The 19,846-nt window shown below is 38.1% G+C and overlaps 1 non-coding gene across 1 annotated transcript; it reads right to left on the bottom strand.

Annotated features, from left to right (window-relative positions):
* Positions 1 to 18,432: 18,432 nt before the first annotated feature.
* LOC122025858 lies at positions 18,433 to 18,537 on the bottom strand. The gene has a single exon (XR_006123882.1). It is a non-coding gene; the product is annotated as a small nucleolar RNA R71 (small nucleolar RNA).
* Between the last annotated feature and the right edge of the window lie 1,309 nt (positions 18,538 to 19,846).

Here is a 19,846-nt window from a genome sequence, read left to right on the forward strand (position 1 = left end):
ATGCTATGATATGTTATAGCATAGGAAATGCTATACATAATGAGAAGAAATGAAATTATGTTATGTAATATGCCATGATATGTTATAGCATAGGAAATGCTATACATAATGAGAAGAAATGAAATTATGTTATGTAATATGCTATGATATGTTATAGCATAGGAAATGCTATACATAATGAGAAGAAATGAAATTATATTATGTAATATGACATGATATGTTATAGCATAGGAAATGCTATACATAATGAGAAGAAATGAAATTATGTTACGTAACATGCCATGATATGTTATAGCATAGAAAATGCTATACATAATGAGAAGAAATGAAATTATGTTATGTAATATGCCATGATAAGTTATAGCATAGGAAATGCGATACATAATGAGAAGAAATGAAATTATGTTATGTAATATGCTATGATATGTTATAGCATAGGAAATGCTATACATAATGAGAAGAAATGAAATTATGTTATGTAATATGCCATGATATGTTATAGCATAGGAAATGCTATACATAATGAGAAGAAATGAAATTATGTTACGTAATATGCCATGATATGTTATAGCATAGGAAATGCTATACATAATGAGAAGAAATGAAATTATGTTACGTAATATGCCATGATATGTTATAGCATAGGAAATGCTATACATAATGAGAAGAAATGAAATTATGTTACGTAATGATATGTTATAGCATAGGAAATGCTATACATAATGAAAAGAAATGAAAAAAAAGGAAATGCATGAAAGATTGTTAGGGACATGATATGATAGTTATGCATGATAAGTTATTTTTGTATGGTTTGTACCAAGGGTGGGCTCCGTAAACGCCCCGGGGTCGATGGAGTAAGACTCGGGCCTCGTCAGTAATGGGCCTCTGAGTGCCCTAGGTCGATGGAGTAAGACTCGGGCCTAGTATGTATGCATGGTAGGGTTCAAGACTTGCTACCTTGGACCTACCTATGAAGCGCGCGCATTATGTATGTGGTACAAACCGGGATCCCCTCTAATGATGATATTAATTTCAAGTACTTATAAGTATAAGTTTTCAAATTCATGATGCATTGCCTACATATGTGCTTGAATTATCTGATGATTAGATATAATGTCATGTGATATTATGATATGAATATGAATATGATACCCTTGTATGTCGTATGCTTATGATACCTCGCATGATATTGATATGCAATGATATGAATTCGGTTTTAGTGAGTAGGAAAGGAACTTACTGAGCCATGAGTGCTCATAGCTTACTTTCCTTGTACCGCAGATATGGGGGACGGATATTCGGAACGACGGAGCAGCAGGAGGAGCAGATAGTGATGTGTGTGGTGGTGGCTCGGCAAGAACGATTCGGACAAATTAATATTTTTAGTTATATGATCAATATATGCACATTCGAACTAATCAGAATATGTGATATCATGCTTATTTAAATAAAAGGAATGATTTAAAATTTTTCGCTGTTATAGTATAACTAAAGCATGTACGTAAGTAGTATAAGATCGTAGCGCCGCCCTTGGGTAAGAAGGGTGGGCGTTACAGCTACATTCTCGAATTTTAATAGATGATCCTCTGGATCTGTAGTCCCAGTGTACTCACCAATCTGAATATTTTGATACCGCTTGGGAAGCGGGTCATCCAGTACACTTTGAGAGAAGGGAGAGATGACTTTCTCTAGTGAGCTATCACTAGCTATCATTTTAATCTTACGCTTTTCTCTATCTTGTGCTTCACCAGAAGATTCTTGAAACACAGGCCTTCATCCTCCCTGTTCCATGGGAGTACGAAGAAAGGCCCGTGGACGCCTTGTAGGAGAAACTGTAGCTGGAGGAAAATATGCATGTTCTTCCTCTTCTAGTTCTTTTCCCTTCCGGTGCTCAGTAGTTGAGATTGTCGGATTATGAGCTATTGACAGAGTAGCTCTAGTATGGGCTTGAAGTTGTTATTGTTGTTGTTGTTGCAAAGCTTTTTTTACATGAGAATTAATGAAGAAATCCAGATCCTCATGGCTAATGATGAGTAGATTTGATTTTCCAGTCTCTTCCATCTTGTAGTCTAAGATTCCGGTGAATTTCCCACAGACGGCGCCAAATTTGATCCTGTCTGAGAAGCTTGACAAGACGGAGAGCCGGGAGAAAAAAAAACCTACTGCTGGTGAAGAATGATACCTATGGAATGTCGATTTGAGAAACCCTAAGCGGATCCAAGAAGATGAAACCCCAGAGTGTCCTTCCTATGTAAAGTACCAATGGAGATAAAGAGATCCGATCGAAGAAAACCCCAGATCCAAAGCTTCCGAGGCTTCATGCACACTAGAGTCCAATCAACACTATCGTCAGTGACCTAAGACCGGGGTGGGAATCCATGGCTAGGCCCTCCGATGGTCAAGTCAGTTATCTCTCTCGGTGTGGAAAGAAGAAGAAGAAGAACAGTAGTTGAAAATTAGGGTTCTTAATGTGCACAATGATGTGAACTTACCTAGCCAACGGAGAGGATTCCCTTTTTTATACCACTTCATATAACCTCCGTAGTCATGAAGTGGACCCTGGTTTGTTAGAGTTTGTTATGAGATGACATAAGCTGCGTACTTGTGGTAAATGACTTTCAAGGAATATTTTTTGTACCCCAGATGTACCTTCTTTGTCGTCTAGTACCTCCAAAATAATCTAAAAACACATTTACCACCAAATATATATCACCTGTTATACAATCACATACTGCAAATATCTTCATAGACTACTTTATTTGAAATATTTACTTCTAGCCTATTTCACAAGTCCTTTCAAAATGTTTCTATCGTTCCTATTTGCCTCTCCTATTTTTGCTATATCATAGATAGCTTAATATAACATTGTTCCTTGTATCGGTCAAGGCTGAACTTAACAAGGTTTGGTCAATTATCATTACCTCTCCTGAGGCTCCTTGGGTAATGCATGTCCATGCCCTTCTGAGTTTGTTATCCCAGCTAGCACTGGGCTATATTTTGTTAAGTATGTAATCTTGATTAATATTGGTATATCTTTTTAAGGTATTATTCAGCCCGGCCGATATTAGCCTTTCTCCCTGAAGGTATATCTCGATCGATATTGTCCTGCTCGCTTAGAATTGTATCCCGGCCGATATTGACCTTCCTCCATTGAGGTATATCCCGACTGATCTTAACCAACCTCCTTGGAGGTATATCTTACTTGATATGGGTCTACCTTCCTGGAGGCCTATCCCGACCGATATTGGCCTTCCTCCCTGAAGGTATATCTCGATCGATATTATCATGCTCACTTGGAAGTATATCCCGGCCAATATGGTGTAACGCCCGCCCCTTTTCTACCACTCCTGCCTAGTAAGGGCGGGGTTACTTTCCTTATCCTAAGACTTAGTAACTTAAACATTCATACATACATACAGCGGAAGCATATCTATGTTTCTAAGCATAGAGTAACATAGTAAGCATATGTATAAGAAATAACATAGTTCAACTTAAATAGTCATAGTATTCATTTCTAACTCATGCATAGAGAATCATAAAAGACATCCCATGACATAACATATTATTCTAAGTTCACTTAAGCAGGTTATTTTGTTTCTTTAGCCAAGTCACCATCACACATCTCTTGCCCCTTCCTGCTGCGCCTATAGTTTCTCCATTCTATACCTTTATCTGTGGTACAAGAAAAAGTATCTGTAAGCACTCACGGCTTAGTGAGATCCTTTCCTACTCACAAAAACCAACGTATCATGCAACATCATCATATCATACATTATAGAGTAATTGGTGCTCATATCATCATGTAATTAAAACATATCAAATCATGGCATGAATCTCAGTAATGACATAAGGTAAAGTAAACAACATATTATGGTTTAATTCTTATCATGGTACAAGTAACATCCTATCATAGCATAAATCACATCATAACATAAGAAATCATTATATCATGGTATAATTCATATCATAACATGGAGGTACTATCATGACATAAGAAAATCAGCGTATCATGGCATAGATCCTATCATAGCATGGAGGTACTATCATAACATAAGAAAATCATCATATCATGGTATAGATCATATCATAACATAAGTGTACATCATAGCATAGTGAAAACATCATGACATTTCTTTTCATAACATCAAGGCATCATATCATAGCATATCTTATAAGCATTACTTTTCATCATATCATGAGCATGGATGCAAGATGTCCTTTAAAACATGGGAAATGTAAATGTCATGTGCAATATGCCTTTCAAAACATGATTTTATGTCATGTGTGAGATGTCTTAAAACAATATCATATAGTACTTGAAAATAATCTCAACATGAAAGGGGCTCGGCTTAGTACCACATACATACATAATGCGCGCATCCTAAGTAGACCCAAGGTAGCAAGTCTTGAACCTACTAGGAAACTAGGCCCGTAGCTCGGCCTAGGGGCACGTAAGGAGCCCACCCTTTACTAGGCCCGTAATTCAACCTAGGGGCGCATATGGAGCCCACCCTTTTGGTACAAGCCATTCAAAGTAAAATATGTTAGTTAGAGCCCTAGAGCCAATCATTTGATGATTGTATGGACTCATGTATATCATATTCATGTATATATATTAAGGCATTTAGTTTTTGGTTATTATGCTTATTTGTATTACTGCCAGATAAAATAAGTATAGTAATGTCCTAGAGTAGAAGGTTCATATCTATATCAATCGATTAGTTGAATCGATAGTGAGATGATATAGGGAACACTACTCTAAATCATTCCTAGTCGAGTATTAACATTCAGGGACAATGTTAATGAAATAAGACTAGCATGTAGGTCAGCTCGATGACTTGATCTCACAAGTCATGGATATAGAGATATCATGCTGACACATGGGTATACATTGGAGAATGTATACTGAATGACCCGCTATGAGAAAGTATCATGGATCGTTATATAAGTGTCATATACTTTCTCATGTGGCTATTAGTATGACTATTAGTCCTTAGACCTGAAGTCATCATGGATCCCTACATAAGGAGTTATGTACTTTGGTTTCGTCAAACGTCACCCGTAATTGGGTGGACTATAAAGGCGATTACTGGGTATATAACGAATTATGTAGAGGGATGTGAGTGATGTAGATGGGATCTATCCCTCCCATATGACGGGAGCGACATCAATATTCTTGATAGAGTTAGACCACGAAGTGCATGGCCATGCCCAAATGAGTCAACATGAGATGTTGAGCTCATTTGATCGAGTGAGTCTACTTGGAGTTCAAGATTTAGATTGATTAGAGGATGACACGGTCTATGCCTCACATTGATCAATCTAGATGTCAATGATAGAAGGACATTTGACATATTTTGTGAGGAGTCACAATTGGTAGTCACAAGGTGATGTCGGATCTCGACATTCTTGTAACTTGGGTAGTAATGATGTGTTGCTAGATACCGCTCATTACTTATGCTCCTAAATGGGTTTAGGGCATTGCCAACGTTACAAGAACCTTTAGGGTCACACACTAAGGACAATTAGATGGATATTTGGTTCATATGATGAATCAAGAGGATTAGATTCATTTGATGAATCATATTGGATTAAGAGTAATCCAAATTGGGGTAATTGAGTTGGACTCAAGTTGATTCATGTATTCAATGAGTCTAATTTAGATTATGACTCATTAAATCAACTTAATTTAATGAATTAGATTCATTATATTAAGTTGGCTTGAATCATATGGTTGGATTAGATCAACCATGAGAGAGATTTGATCAAGTTTGACTTGATTTGAGAGGAAGAGAAAAAGTCATGTTTGACTTGACTTTTTGCCACATCACTAGTGAGTTGGCAAGATGTGGACCAATAGGATTTGCTCCACATCATCAATGTGTGCCACCTCATGGAGGTTACAAGCCTCCATAGCATTTAATGTGGCCGGCCCACATTAAATGAGGAGGTTACACTTATTGCCATGTCATTTAGTGAGGTGGCAAGATGTGGACCAATAGTGTTGATCCACATCATCCTAGAGTGCCACCTCATGGGGGTTACAACTCTTAATGGTCTCCACATTAATTGGAATTAATGTGGGGGTTACACCTCCTAGAGTGGCCGGCCACTTGATGGCTAAGGGGTTTTTTTGAATTTCCATTCATTGATTCATTCACTCTTCTTCTCCCTTGGGTGCTCTTCTCCCTTGGGTGCTCTCTCTTCTCCTTCTCCCATTCCTTGGCCGAACACTCCATTGGTGCTAGCACACCTTGTGTTTTGGTCATCTCCTTCTACTTGTGTCTGTGTGGATACATATAGAGGTTGTCTACTTTGACAACTAGAGATCCGGCGACATCTTGGACAAGCGGGAACGCGAAGGGCTTCGCTACAAGGGTAATGATCTTAACTTTAGTGTAGATCTAAAGTTTTTACAAACTCGTACAAGAAAAGGTTTTTCGAAAATTTTGTTTATGAATCTTTGCACGAGATCCATGGCTTTGGGTGACTCGGGGTTTCCGCGACGCGAAAAAGCGGTTTTCGCGGCCCGAAGAACCCAACAAAATACATGTCATATCATATCTCTATCTTTTCATAACATATTCATGTCATTCATAGCATATCTTATTTCTGTCATTCATAGCATATCAAGTTCATGTCATTCATAGCATATCATGTTTATGTCATTCATAGCATATCAAGTTCATGTCATTCATAGCATATCATGTTCATGTCATTCATAGCATATCATGTTCATAACATTCATAGCATATTACATTCATGTCATTCATAGCATATCATGTTCATATCATTCATGTCATTTATAAGGTATGCATAAATGGGCACATAGCCATGCATACTTGGGCACATAGCCATCATACTTGTCTTTGGGCACATAGCCATTTTATGTATCATTCTCATGCATGGTTCATAAGCATATGTAAATGAGCAACATAATATATCATGGAAGGAAAAAGAAACATAATCATGCAAGGATCACAAGTTAATTTTTTTTCCTAATTCATATCATGGCAAGGGAAGTACATATTAAGTCATAACTTAGTCAAATTTCTCAACCCACTAAGGGTGGCCGAAACATGCATAGGCTCATTTAGGTTTCATGAAATCATACAAGCGTATGAACCCACATTCATTTCTATAACATTGAACATAAGGAACATCATAAGCATATTTGATTTAGGTTCTATGCTTCCTAGGTTTTTAAATCCATCTTGGCCGAAACATACATGGTCCAAAAACTTGGTTACAATAGCATGTAAATATGTGAATCTTAATCAATTTCCATGAATTTATCATAGGCATTCACATAAGCATATTAGGCTAAAGTTCAAGCTCCCTAAGTTCACCAAGTGTAAGTGGTCGAATGCTACCAAAAGCATAGATTCTAAGCATATGAGTACCCTATAAATTTCATAGCATATCATAGAGAAAAACATAACATATTAGGGTTGAATTTAGGCTTGCCTAAGCCCTACTTTTCATGGTGGCCGAATGTTCAACATGTGTAAACATAACCCTAAGCAACATGAAATCTCAAGTGCATTATGTTATCTTCATATCTTTTCATAGGGTAAAACATAAGCAAGCTGAATTTGAGGTTGAGCCTTATTAAGGTATTTAATCCCTTCATGGCCAAAACCTTGTGATAGGGTCCTACTAGTTCTAAGCACATACAAATATAAACCTCAAGAGAACATTCACATCATATTATGGAAAACTTCATACTTGATACCTCTTCTAGAATTTACAAGCATGTGAGTACCTTATGAATTTCATAGCATATCATAGGGAGGAACATAAACATGTTAGAGTTGAATTTAGACTTGCCTAAGCCCTACATTTCATGGTGGCCGAATGTTCAACATGTGAAAACTTAACTCTAAGCAACATGAATCTCAAGGGCTTTATGTTATTTTTCATATCTTTTCATAAGGTAAAACATAGCAAGCTAAATTTGAGGTTGAGCCTCCTTAGGGTATTAAATCCCTTCATGACTGAAACCTTAAAGTAGGGTCCTACTAGTTCTAAACAACATACAAGTAAAAATATCAAGGAAAATATTCATATCACATCATAGAAGTGATCATAGGCATGTTAGTTTTAAAATATAACTTCCCTAGGTTTTAAGCCTCTTCATGGCTGAACCCTAAAGTAGAGTATCACCTAACTCCAAGCCTTATACAAGCATGAAATATCAAGGTCATATTCATAACATATCATGAGGGAAAACTTAAACATATTGGTTTTGGTTTTAAGCTTCCATGAACTTTACAAGTATCCTAACCGAAATTTCTAAAGGAAACTCTAGGTTATAAATTCATATAAACCCGAACAAAAATCATATAACCACTTGTACCATAGGTGAGGGGATACTCACATCCTCTTGCTTGGTCTTTTCCTAAGAGAAGGTACCCTTTGGTGAAAAGAAAGAAGAGAGCTCCTCCTCCTAGTGCTCCTTTGTGTTTTTCTTGCTTGTGAGAGGTAGATCTTAAGGGTTCCTTCTTGTGGTTTGGTTTTCTTAGGGGGAAAACCTTAGTTGGATTTTTGGGAAAGAAGAGAGGAAGCTCTAGGTCATGGCAAGATGAGGGAAGGGAAGAAAAAATGAAGTCCCTTCTTGATTTTCCCTCTTATGCTAGGTGGAAGTAAGAAGCAAAAAGAGGCTTTGCTTTCCCCTCTTCTTAACTCATCTTTTATTCTCTTAATGATGAAGAAATGTCTTCATTCATCCCCCTACTTCCTCTCCTCTCCTTCTCTCTTGTCATCCACGAAAATGAAAAAGAGTGAGGAAGAAAAAAAAACAACTTGTCTTGCTTCTTAATCAAGAGAAGGAGGAAGAAAGCTACTTGATGTTTTCTTGCTTTCTTATCTTAATCATGGTTTTATCTTTATCTACAATATCCATTCTCTATTTAACAATAACTCATGATGGTCTAGTGGTAATTCTATAATTCTTAGCTTAAGAAGGTTCAAGGTTCAATCCTTGACCAATTCTTTATATATATATATATATATATATATATATTTTTCTATCTTATCTTCTTTTATTCTAAAATAAATCTTAACCTACTTAGCTTAAGAATTCGTGGGTGTTACAGTACCCCATACCTCATAGAAAGTTCATCCTCAAACTTTAGAATAGTTCCGGGTACTTTTGTTTCATATCGTCCTCACGTTCCCATGTTGCCTCTTCGAACCGTTGGTTTTGCCATAGGACTTTTACTAAAGGTACTTCTTTGTTTCTTAACCTTTTGACTCCTCTATCCAGTATTTGGATGGGTTTACTTTCATAACTTAGGTCCTCTTGAACTTGTACTGTCTGAGGCTCAATCACTTGATCTGTACTGGAAATACACTTCTTGAGCATTAAGACGTGAAATACGTTGTGAATAGCTGCCATCTCCTGGGGCAGCTCTAGTTCGTACACCACTTGACCCACTCTTTTCAGTATCCGATATGGTCCCATATATCGTGGACTTAGCTTTCCCTTCTTCCCAAATCTCATTATTCCTATCATCGGAGCTACCTTGAGAAATACCAAGTCTCCGATACTGAACTCTAACGGCCTACGCCGTTTGTCGGCATAGTTCTTTTGTCGGCTCTGAGCAGTTTCTATTCTCTGACGGATATTCTGTATAGCTCGGGTGGTGTCATCGATGAAATCCGTTCGGAGCCTCAGTTCTTTCTTTTCTCCACCTTCGTACCAGCATATAGGTGACCTACATTTCCTTCCATACAGAGCTTCGTAAGGCGCCATTCCAATGGTAGTTTGGTAGCTATTATTATAAGCGAATTCCGCCAAACATAAATATCGGCACCAACTTCCCTTGAAGTCTAAAGCGCAAGCTCGTAACATGTCCTCTAGTACTTGGTTCACCCTTTCTGTTTGTCCGTCAATCTAAGGGTGGAAGGCAGTACTGAACAACAACCTTGTGCCAAGAGCCTTCTGAACACATTCCCAAAAATGTGAGATAAAGCGACCATCTCTGTCAGAAATAATGGTCTTAGGAATCCCATGTAATCTGATAACTTCCTTAACATATAATTGGGCTAATTGCTCTGTTGAATATGTCATCTTGATTGCTAAAAAGTGTGCGGACTTCGTCAATCTGTCCACGATTACCCATATAGCATCATACCCATTGGTTGTCTTGGGTAGTCCTGAGACTAAGTTCATAGAAATGTCTTCCCATTTCCATTCGGGAATCTGAATTGGCTGTAGTAACCCGCCGGGTCTCTGATGTTCTGTTTTGACCTTCTTGCAAGTCAGGCAAGAACTGACATACTGGGCCACATCTCTTTTCATGCCAAACCACCAGAATTTCTTCTTCAAATCTTGGTACATTTTGGTGGAGCCTGGATGCATCGCATAAGGGGTTGCATGAGATTCCACAAATATATTTTTCCACAACTCTGGGTCATCGGGTATGCATAACCGATCTCGGAGATAGAGTACTCCATTATCAGCGACACGAAATCCGTTATCCTTCCCTTCTAGCACCTCTTGCTTGATCCTTTGGATGCTCGGGTCGCGACCTTGCTTCTCTAATATGTCGTCAAACAGCGTTGGAGCTATCATCAGAGTAGAGAGCCTTTCTGCAATTATTCCGATCCCGTAACACATCTTTCCCCGTGGCTCCCCAATAAACTCGAACTTCAATTCGGCTTCCGGTTGGAAGACTACTTTTCTTTTACGGCAATCGATTGAAACACCGTACTTGCTCAGGAAATCCATGCCTAGTATAATATCAAAATCCTGCATGTCGAGTATTATCAGATCGCAGTAGAGTTCTCTGTCTGCCATTCGGATAGGCACGGCTCGCAGCATCTGATCGGAAGGCATCACTTCTCCCGAAGGTAAGATTGTTAAGAATTTGCCTTTTATGATTTGTGGTGGTACTTCTAACTTTTCCATGAAGGGTATGGAGACAAACGAGTGGGTTGCTCCGGTATCAAATAATACAGTAGCATACTGACTAAAAATAGATAGCTGACCTGTGACCACAGTAGAAGCACTTGCCACGTCTTCCTTGGTGAGAGAGAAAACCCTGGCATTCGTCGTCACTGGTGGGACTTCTAATATCCCTTGGCTAATCAGAGTCCCTTCTAAAGCTGCTTGCATCTGATGTAGCTGTGCAGGGGTATTCCTATTCTTGTCATACTGCTGAGATAGTACCTGGAACCGAGTAGGGCAATCTCTAACCATATGTCCTTCCTGTCCACAATTGTAGCACTTCCTCGTACCCTGATGGCTTACTCCGGAATGTTGCTTTCCACAAGTGGCACATAGAGGGTGCCTCGGCTGCTTGTTTGCTGGACCACTTTTACTGTTGCTCCATTGTTTTCTTTTTCCAGCGGAATTAGCTTTCCAGTTCGTCTTGGTACTCTGCGATTTCTGTCCTTCCGTCTGTGCCGGACTCTTTCCTTCGTTCATCGCCTTTTGATAATATTCGGTGATCAAAGCACTGCTGACTAGCTCTTCCGTGGTTTGCGGTCTATTAACTCCGCTGGCCACATTCAAAGCTATTTCAGGTCAGAGCATTTTCAACATTAATCTGACCCGTTCTCTTTCCGTGCTGACCAACTCTGGACATAGGCGTGTGAGGCGGTTGAAGCGCTTCACAGCATCACTAACTGATAAATCAGCTTGCCGAAATTCGGTGAACTTGTCGTAATGTCGATTTGTCACTCACATATAAAAATATTCCTCCAGAAACTCTGCTTCGAAATCTGCCCAGTTCATCAGATTAACTTGTCTCTTGGCCTTAACTCTTTCCCACCACATCCTTGCGTCTCCATAAAAATAGAAAGACACGCACTTGATCTTTTCCGGTACGGGCAAATCTAGCAGGTCTACGATATTTTCCACCGTCTTGAACCAGGCCTGGGCGTCCCATGGCTCACATGTACTCGTAAAATTCTCCGACTTTAATCTCAGCCACTGTATCAGATAAGTTTCCTGTCGGACTACTGGAACAGGGGCTGCCGGTGGCACCGGGGCAGCTGCAGGTATAACGGGCATAGTGTTTTGGTTTGCTGGCGGGGTGACCGGATTTCCTTGCTGACCCATCAAGGTAGTAATCAATTGTTGTTGTTCAGTGATCTGACGCTGGAGGTCTGTGACTACCTGAGTCAGGTCTGGTGGAGTTACTGTCTCCTCAGGTCTACCACCGCGTCTTCTAGTAGCCATGATTATCTTCATAAATAACAACAATGATAGCATAAGTCGTTATAGTTCCCAACTAGAATAACATAAGGTAGTTATCATTCTTAACACGACCTAGCATATGTTATCGTCAATCCTATCCTACCATCATATATTCCCTAGACTAAAAATCATCACAATAAAATAGGCATGCATATTTAAATAAACATATCAGACATAAAATAAAGCAAGCATAGAAAATTCTTACTTGGAGCGGCAGGATGGGGGCTTGATGTGTGTAGTGAGATAGCTAACCTCGCTCTGATACCAACCTGTAACGCCCGCCCCTTTACTACCACTCCTGCCTAGTGAGGGTGGAGTTATTTTCCTTATCCTTAGACTTAGTAACTTAAACATTCATACATACATACAGCGGAAGCATATCTATGTTTCTAAGCATAGAGTAACATAGTAAGCATATGTATAAGAAAAAACATAGTTCAACTTAAATAGTCATAGTATTCATTTCTAACTCATGCATAGAGAATCATAAAAGACATCCCATGACAAAACATATTATTCTAAGTTCACTTAAGTAGGTTATTTTGTTTCTTTAGCCAAGTCACCATCACACATCTCTTGCCCCTTCCTGCTGCGCCTCTAGTTTCTCCATTCTTTACCTTTATCTGTGGTACAAGGAAAAGTATCTGTAATCACTCAAGGCTTAGTGAGATCCTTTCCTACTCACAAAAACCAACGTATCATGCAACATCAACATATCATACATTATAGAGTAATTGGTGCTCATATCATCATGTAATTAGAACATATCAAATCATGGCATGAATCTCAGTAATGACATAAGGTAAAGTAAACAACATATTATGGTTTAATTCTTATCATGGTACAAGTAACATCCTATCATAGCATAAATCACATCATAACATAAGAAATCATTATATCATGGTATAATTCATATCATAACATGGAGGTACTATCATGACATAAGAAAATCAGCGTATCATGGCATAGATCCTATCATAGCATGGAGGTACTATCATAACATAAGAAAATCATCATATCATGGTATAGATCATATCATAACGTAAGTGTACATCATAGCATAGTGAAAACATCATGACATTTCTTTTCATAACATCAAGGCATCATATCATAGCATATCTTGTAAGCATTACTTTTCATTATATCATGAGCATGGATGCATGATGTCCTTTAAAACATGGGAAATGTAAATGTCATGTGCAATATGCCTTTCAAAACATGATTTTATTTCAAGTGTGAGATGTCTTAAAACAATATCATATAGTACTTGAAAATAATCTCAACATGAAAGGGGCCCGGCTTAGTACCACATACATACATAATGCGCGCATCCTATGTAGACCCAAGGTAACAAGTCTTGAACCTACTAGGAAACTAGGCCCGTAGCTCGGCCTAGGGGCACGTAAAGAGCCCACCCTTTACTAGGCCCATAATTCGACCTAGGGGCGCATAAGGAGCCCACCCTTTTGGTACAAGCCATTCAAAGTAAAATACATGTCATATCATATCTCTATCTTTTTATAACATATTCATGTCATTCATAGCATATCTTATTTCTGTCATTCATACCATATCAAGTTCATGTCATTCATAGCATATCATGTTTATGTCATTCATAGCATATCAAGTTCATGTCATTCATAGCATATCATGTTCATGTCATTCAAAGCATATCATGTTCAAAACATTCATAGCATATTACATTCATGTCATTAATAGCATATCATGTTCATGTCATTTATAAGGTATGCATAAATGGGCACATAGCCATGCATACTTGGGCACATAGCCATCATACTTGTCTTTGGGCACATAGCCACCATATTTGGGCACATAGCCATCATATTTGGGCACATAGCCATTTTAGGTATCATTCTCATGCATGGTTCATAACCATATGTAAATGAGCAACATAATATATCATGGAAGGAAAAAGAAACATAATCATGCATGGATCACAAGTTAATTTTTTTTCCTAATTCATATCATGGCAAGGGAAGTACATATTAAGTCATAACTTAGTCAAATTTCTCAACCCACTAAGGGTGGCCGAAACATGCATAGGCTCATTTAGGTTTCATGAAATCATACAAGCATATGAACCCACATTCATTTCCATAACATTGAACATAAGGAACATCATAAGCATATTTGATTTAGGTTCTATGCTTCCTAGGTTTTTAAATCCATCTTGGCCGAAACATACATGGTCCAAAAACTTGGTTACAATAGCATGTAAATATGTGAATCTTAATCAATTTCCATGAATTTATCATAGGCATTCACATAAGCATATTAGGCTAAATTTCAAGCTCCCTAAGTTCACCAAGTGTAAGTGGCCGAATGCTACCAAAAGCATAGATTCTAAGCATATGAGTACCCTATAAATTTCATAGCATATCATAGAGAAAAACATAACATATTAGGGTTGAATTTAGGCTTGCCTAAGCCCTACTTTTCATGGTGGCCGAATGTTCAACATGTGTAAACATAACCCTAAGCAACATGAAATCTCAAGTGCATTATGTTATCTTCATATCTTTTCATAGGGTAAAACATAAGCAAGCTGAATTTGAGGTTGAGCCTTATTAAGGTATTTAATCCCTTCATGGCCGAAACCTTGTGATAGGGTCCTACTAGTTCTAAGCACATACAAATATAAACCTCAAGAGAACATTCACATCATATTATGGAAAACTTCATACTTGATACCTCTTCTAGAATTTACAAGCATGTGAGTACCTTATGAGTTTCATAGCATATCATAGGGAGGAACATAAACATGTTAGAGTTGAATTTAGACTTGCCTAAGCCCTACATTTCATGGTGGCCGAATGTTCAACATGTGAAAACTTAACTCTAAGCAACATGAATCTCAAGGGCTTTATGTTATTTTTCATATATTTTCATAAGGTAAAACATAGCAATCTAAATTTGAGGTTGAGCCTCCTTAGGGTATTAAATCCCTTCATGACCGAAACCTTAAAGTAGGGTCCTACTAGTTCTAAACAACATACAAGTAAAAACATCAAGGAAAATATTCATGTCACATCATAGAAGTGATCATAGGCATGTTAGTTTTAAAATTGAGCTTCCCTAGGTTTTAAGTCTCTTCATGGCCGAACCCTAAGGTAGAGTATCACCTACCTCCAAGCCTTATACAAGCATGAAATATCAAGATCATATTCATAACATATCATGAGGGAAAACTTAAACATATTGGTTTTGGTTTTAAGCTTCCATGAACTTTACAAGTATCCTAACCGAAATTTCTAAAGGAAACTCTAGGTTATAAATTCATATAAACCCGAACAAAAATCATATAACTACTTGTACCACAGGTAAGGGGATACTCACATCCTCTTGCTTGGTCTTTTCCTAAGAGAAGGTACCCTTTGGTGAAAAGAAAGAAGAGAGCTCCTCCTCCTAGTACTCCTTTGTGTTTTTCTTGCTTGTGAGAGGTAGATCTTAAGGGTTCCTTCTTGTGGTTTGGTTTTCTTAGGGGGAAAACCTTAGTTGGATTTTTGGGAAAGAAGAGAGGAGGCTCTAGGTAACGGCAAGATGAGGGAAGGGAAGAAAAAATGAAGTCCCTTCTTGATTTTCCCTCTTATGCTAGGTGGAAGTAAGAAGCAAAAAGAGGCTTTGCTTTCCCCTCTTCTTAACTCATCTTTTATTCTCTTAATGATGAAGAAATGTCTTCATTCATCCCCCTACTTCCTCTCCTCTCCTTCTCTCTTGTCATCCACGAAAATGAAAAAGAGTGAGGAAGAAAAAAAAACAACTTGTCTTGCTTCTTAATCAAGAGGAGGAAGAAAGCTACTTGATGTTTTCTTGCTTTCTTATCTTAATCATGGTTTTATCTTTATCTACATTATCCATTCTCTATTTAACAATAACTCATGATGGTCTAGTGGTAATTCTATAATTCTTAGCTTAAGAAGGTTCAAGGTTCAATCCTTGACCAATTCTTTATATATATATATATATATATTTCTATCTTATCTTCTTTTATTCTAAAAGAAATCTTCACCTACTTAGCTTAAGAATTTGTGGGTGTTACATATGGGTCTTCCCCCATTGAGGTATATCCCGGCTGATCTTAGCCAACCTCCTTGGAGGTAAATCTTGCTCGATATGGGTCTACCTTCCTGGAGGCTTATCCCGACCGATATTGGCCTTCCTCCCTGAAGGTATATCTCGATCGATATTGGCCTGCTCACTTGGAAGTATATCCCGGCCGATATTGGCCTTCCCCCATTGAGGTATATCCCGGCTGATCTTAGCCAACCTCCTTGGAGGTATATCTTGCTCGATATGGGTCTGCCTTCCTGGAGGCATATCCCGACCGATCCTAGCCAACCTTCTTGGAGGTATATCTTGCTCGATATGGGTATACCTTCCTGGAGGCCTATGCCGGTCGATATTGGCTTTCCTTCCTGAAGGTATATCTCGATCGATATTGGCTTGCTCACTTGGAGGTATATCCCGGTCGTTAGTGGCCTTCCTCCCTGAAGGTATATCTCGATCGATATTGGTATATCTTCTGGACTCGGCTATCTCCTTTCCCTTCTTCACCGGGGATCCATGAAACCTAACCCATATCACACATCATCAAGGTTGGCTTATGTTTGTGCCACATCATGAGGGAGATCAAGAGTTGTGACTCTTGATATCCCATGGAGGTTTAAAACCCCCTCTTGAAGTGGTCGGCCACTTTAGTGGTGTCGATTGCTTTTGTGTGCTATTCAAGTCATCTTCTTCCTCCTTGCTTTCTTCTTCTCTCCCTCTCCTCCACCTTGGCCGAAAACTTCAAGGGTACTAGCACACTCTAAGGTTTCTTCTCCACCTAATCGTTCGTGTGGATACACATAGGGGTGTTCACTTGACACCCTTGAGATCCGGCATCTTCTTGGACGAGCGGGATAAGTGAAGGGCTTCGTTACAAAGGTATATCTTTCTTCCATATAGATCTAAGGTAGATCTAGGATTAGAGAAACTTGTACACAAAATTTTTGTTCTTTTATCTTCGCACGGATCCGGTGGCATGGGACTTCGGGGTTTCCGCAACGCAAAAAGTGGTTTTTGCGGCTCGAAAGTCCCAACACTTAATTGCATTAATCTACCATCAGGAAGTGACTTGTGTAATCTAGGAACGTGGAATGGGGGCCCTTGTGACAGAAGGATAGCCCTATAACTGGCCTTCCTAAATTACCTCTTCTACTTAATGGCGTTAGAACTTGGGTAAATTCTTCGGTGTGATCTTCGTGAGATTGTACTGGACTTTAGATAGAACTCCTACACGAGTGTAAGCATGGAGTTAGGTAAATGAATAATGCATAGGGACATTAACTAACATCATAACGAAACCCAAATCCTAGAATCTATCATCCTTTATTCACTTACGCTCTTTACTCTCTCTCTCATTTCTCTTTTCTTTCTCTCTAGCATTTCTGAACCATTTAGATTGTCTAGATAATTCATTGTGCGAAGTTAACTAGTGCTTAATCAACATCCCCTGTGGGATCGATAATCTTTTGTATTACTGACGATGTAACCGTGCACTTGTGGTTCATAACAATCTTTTGGCGCCATTATCGGGGATTGTTTTTTATTAACATTAGTTGATTAGCATATGAGTTATCTATACTTGTTAATAGGTTTTTCATTTATTTGTCTGTTTTTATTTCTGCATTTACTTTTCTTGTTATTAGCTTTTAGTTCAGTTTTTTTTTCCATCCCTTAATTTCTACACTTTTCTTCCCTGCAATTTAAATTCTGCATTTTCTTTCTTTCCTTTAATTCTTCATTTTTAATATTTTTCTCATAATTTTTTTTAGATACCATGAGTACTAACATGTCATGTAGGCCTTTAAGAGAATTTTCTGCACCCATTTATGCTAGATTTATATCTCCCATTGTGCAACCTCATATTCAGCAAAAAATTTTCAACTAGACCCAGAGTTAATTGTTATGATACAAGGTCATAAATTTGGAGGAGAAGTATCAGAAAGCCCTTATCTCCACATTGAGACATTTCTAGAGTTTTGTTATATGGTGAACTGTGAAGGAGTGTCAGCGGATGTAGTTTGATTGTTGGTATTTCCTTTCGGTTAAGGATAAAACAAGGACTTGGTTATCTTCTCTCCATCCTCAAAGCATTATAAGTTGGGAACAATTGGAGCAGCAATTTCTGAATTATTTTTTCCCTCCAAGTAGAATAGTGTATATGAGGAATTGCATTACAAATTTTGCTCAGGAATATGGAGAGTCATTATTGAAGCATGGGATAGTTTCAAGAGTCTATAAAGACATTGGCCTCATCATAGCTTGGAAAAATGGCTGACTCTGCATATATTCTATAGGGGAATTTCTTTCTCAGATAAGTATTTATTGGATTCATCAGTTGGAGGTTCTTTTATGAACAAGAGTGTGGATGAAGCATATACATTAATTGATCAAGTAACATTGAATCTCCAAAAATGGTCAGATAAAAGTTGGATAGAATCTCCCTCAAAAATTCAAGAAGTGTAAGCCATAAATGCTAGAGAGCCTATCAAAAAAAATATTATTCAACAATCCAAGTGTTTTGAAAATCTCCAGTCACAGAATGTGAGGTCCAAACAGTTGGAGGCAAAGATTGATAGCATAGTTTCAAAATCGTTCAAACATGATCCCCCTCCTACACAGACAAGATCTAGTGAAAATGATAACGATATTAAGTTGAGATGTGACAAGAATCATGAAGAACTTTTAAAAAAGGACTTGTATAGAATTGAGGAGAAGAACAATAGAAGACCTAAAGAACTCATTTCCATTACTCCATGAAGTTCCCAAAGGTCGCAAGTACCTTTCCCTCAACGTTTGATCATACCAACACTAGATAAGCAAGTTGGACCTCCTCCGCAAGCTCAAAGGGGATATGGGAAAAAGGAAGTTCAATCTTTCCTAAGACCTTCACTAAGGGTTCCTTTTCCACAAAGGCTAGTGAAGGTCAACGAAAACAAAGATTTTAAAAAATTCTGTCATTCTAATATGGTTGAGTGCAGATTTCTGGATGTATATAAAGATGAAGACTCTTCAGATGATGATTGTGTTGATAATGAAGTGGATAACAAGTTTTCAGATCTACCTCCAAGTTATACAGGATGTTATGATGAAATTGAATTTTAAGATGATAAATGTAATGAGGTAGATCAACTTAAAAATGCAAATGAAGTTAGTGATCCTCCTATAGTTGATTCTCCTATTAAGGATATTGATGTTGGTTTATTTTTTAGTATTTGTGTTGATGATAATGATATGAAAGGAAGTGTAGGGAGCTGTGGTGTGGAAGCAGCATCTCAAGAATCACCTCCTTTATCCACACACTCCTTAGAGACTATGAGAATTGCAAGGACTGAACATATTGTGGACCAGTGTGTAGAGACTTATGCAGAGTTAGCAGAGTCTTAAGAATCACCACCTTTAGTTGTAACATCACCTAAGCTAAAGCCAGAACCATTATTTGATTCAAAAGAAGTCACATCCACTGATTTGTAACATTCAAGTACCTTTTAGTAATGCATGGTTAGTAATAACTGTGATCTTTTAGAAAATATCATATTGGTACCTATGCTTGATTTTGTTGGATGTGATTCC

This window comes from Zingiber officinale, chromosome 9B, assembly GCF_018446385.1.
Source record: "Zingiber officinale cultivar Zhangliang chromosome 9B, Zo_v1.1, whole genome shotgun sequence".
In the NCBI taxonomy this organism is placed as follows: Eukaryota; Viridiplantae; Streptophyta; class Magnoliopsida; order Zingiberales; family Zingiberaceae; genus Zingiber; species Zingiber officinale.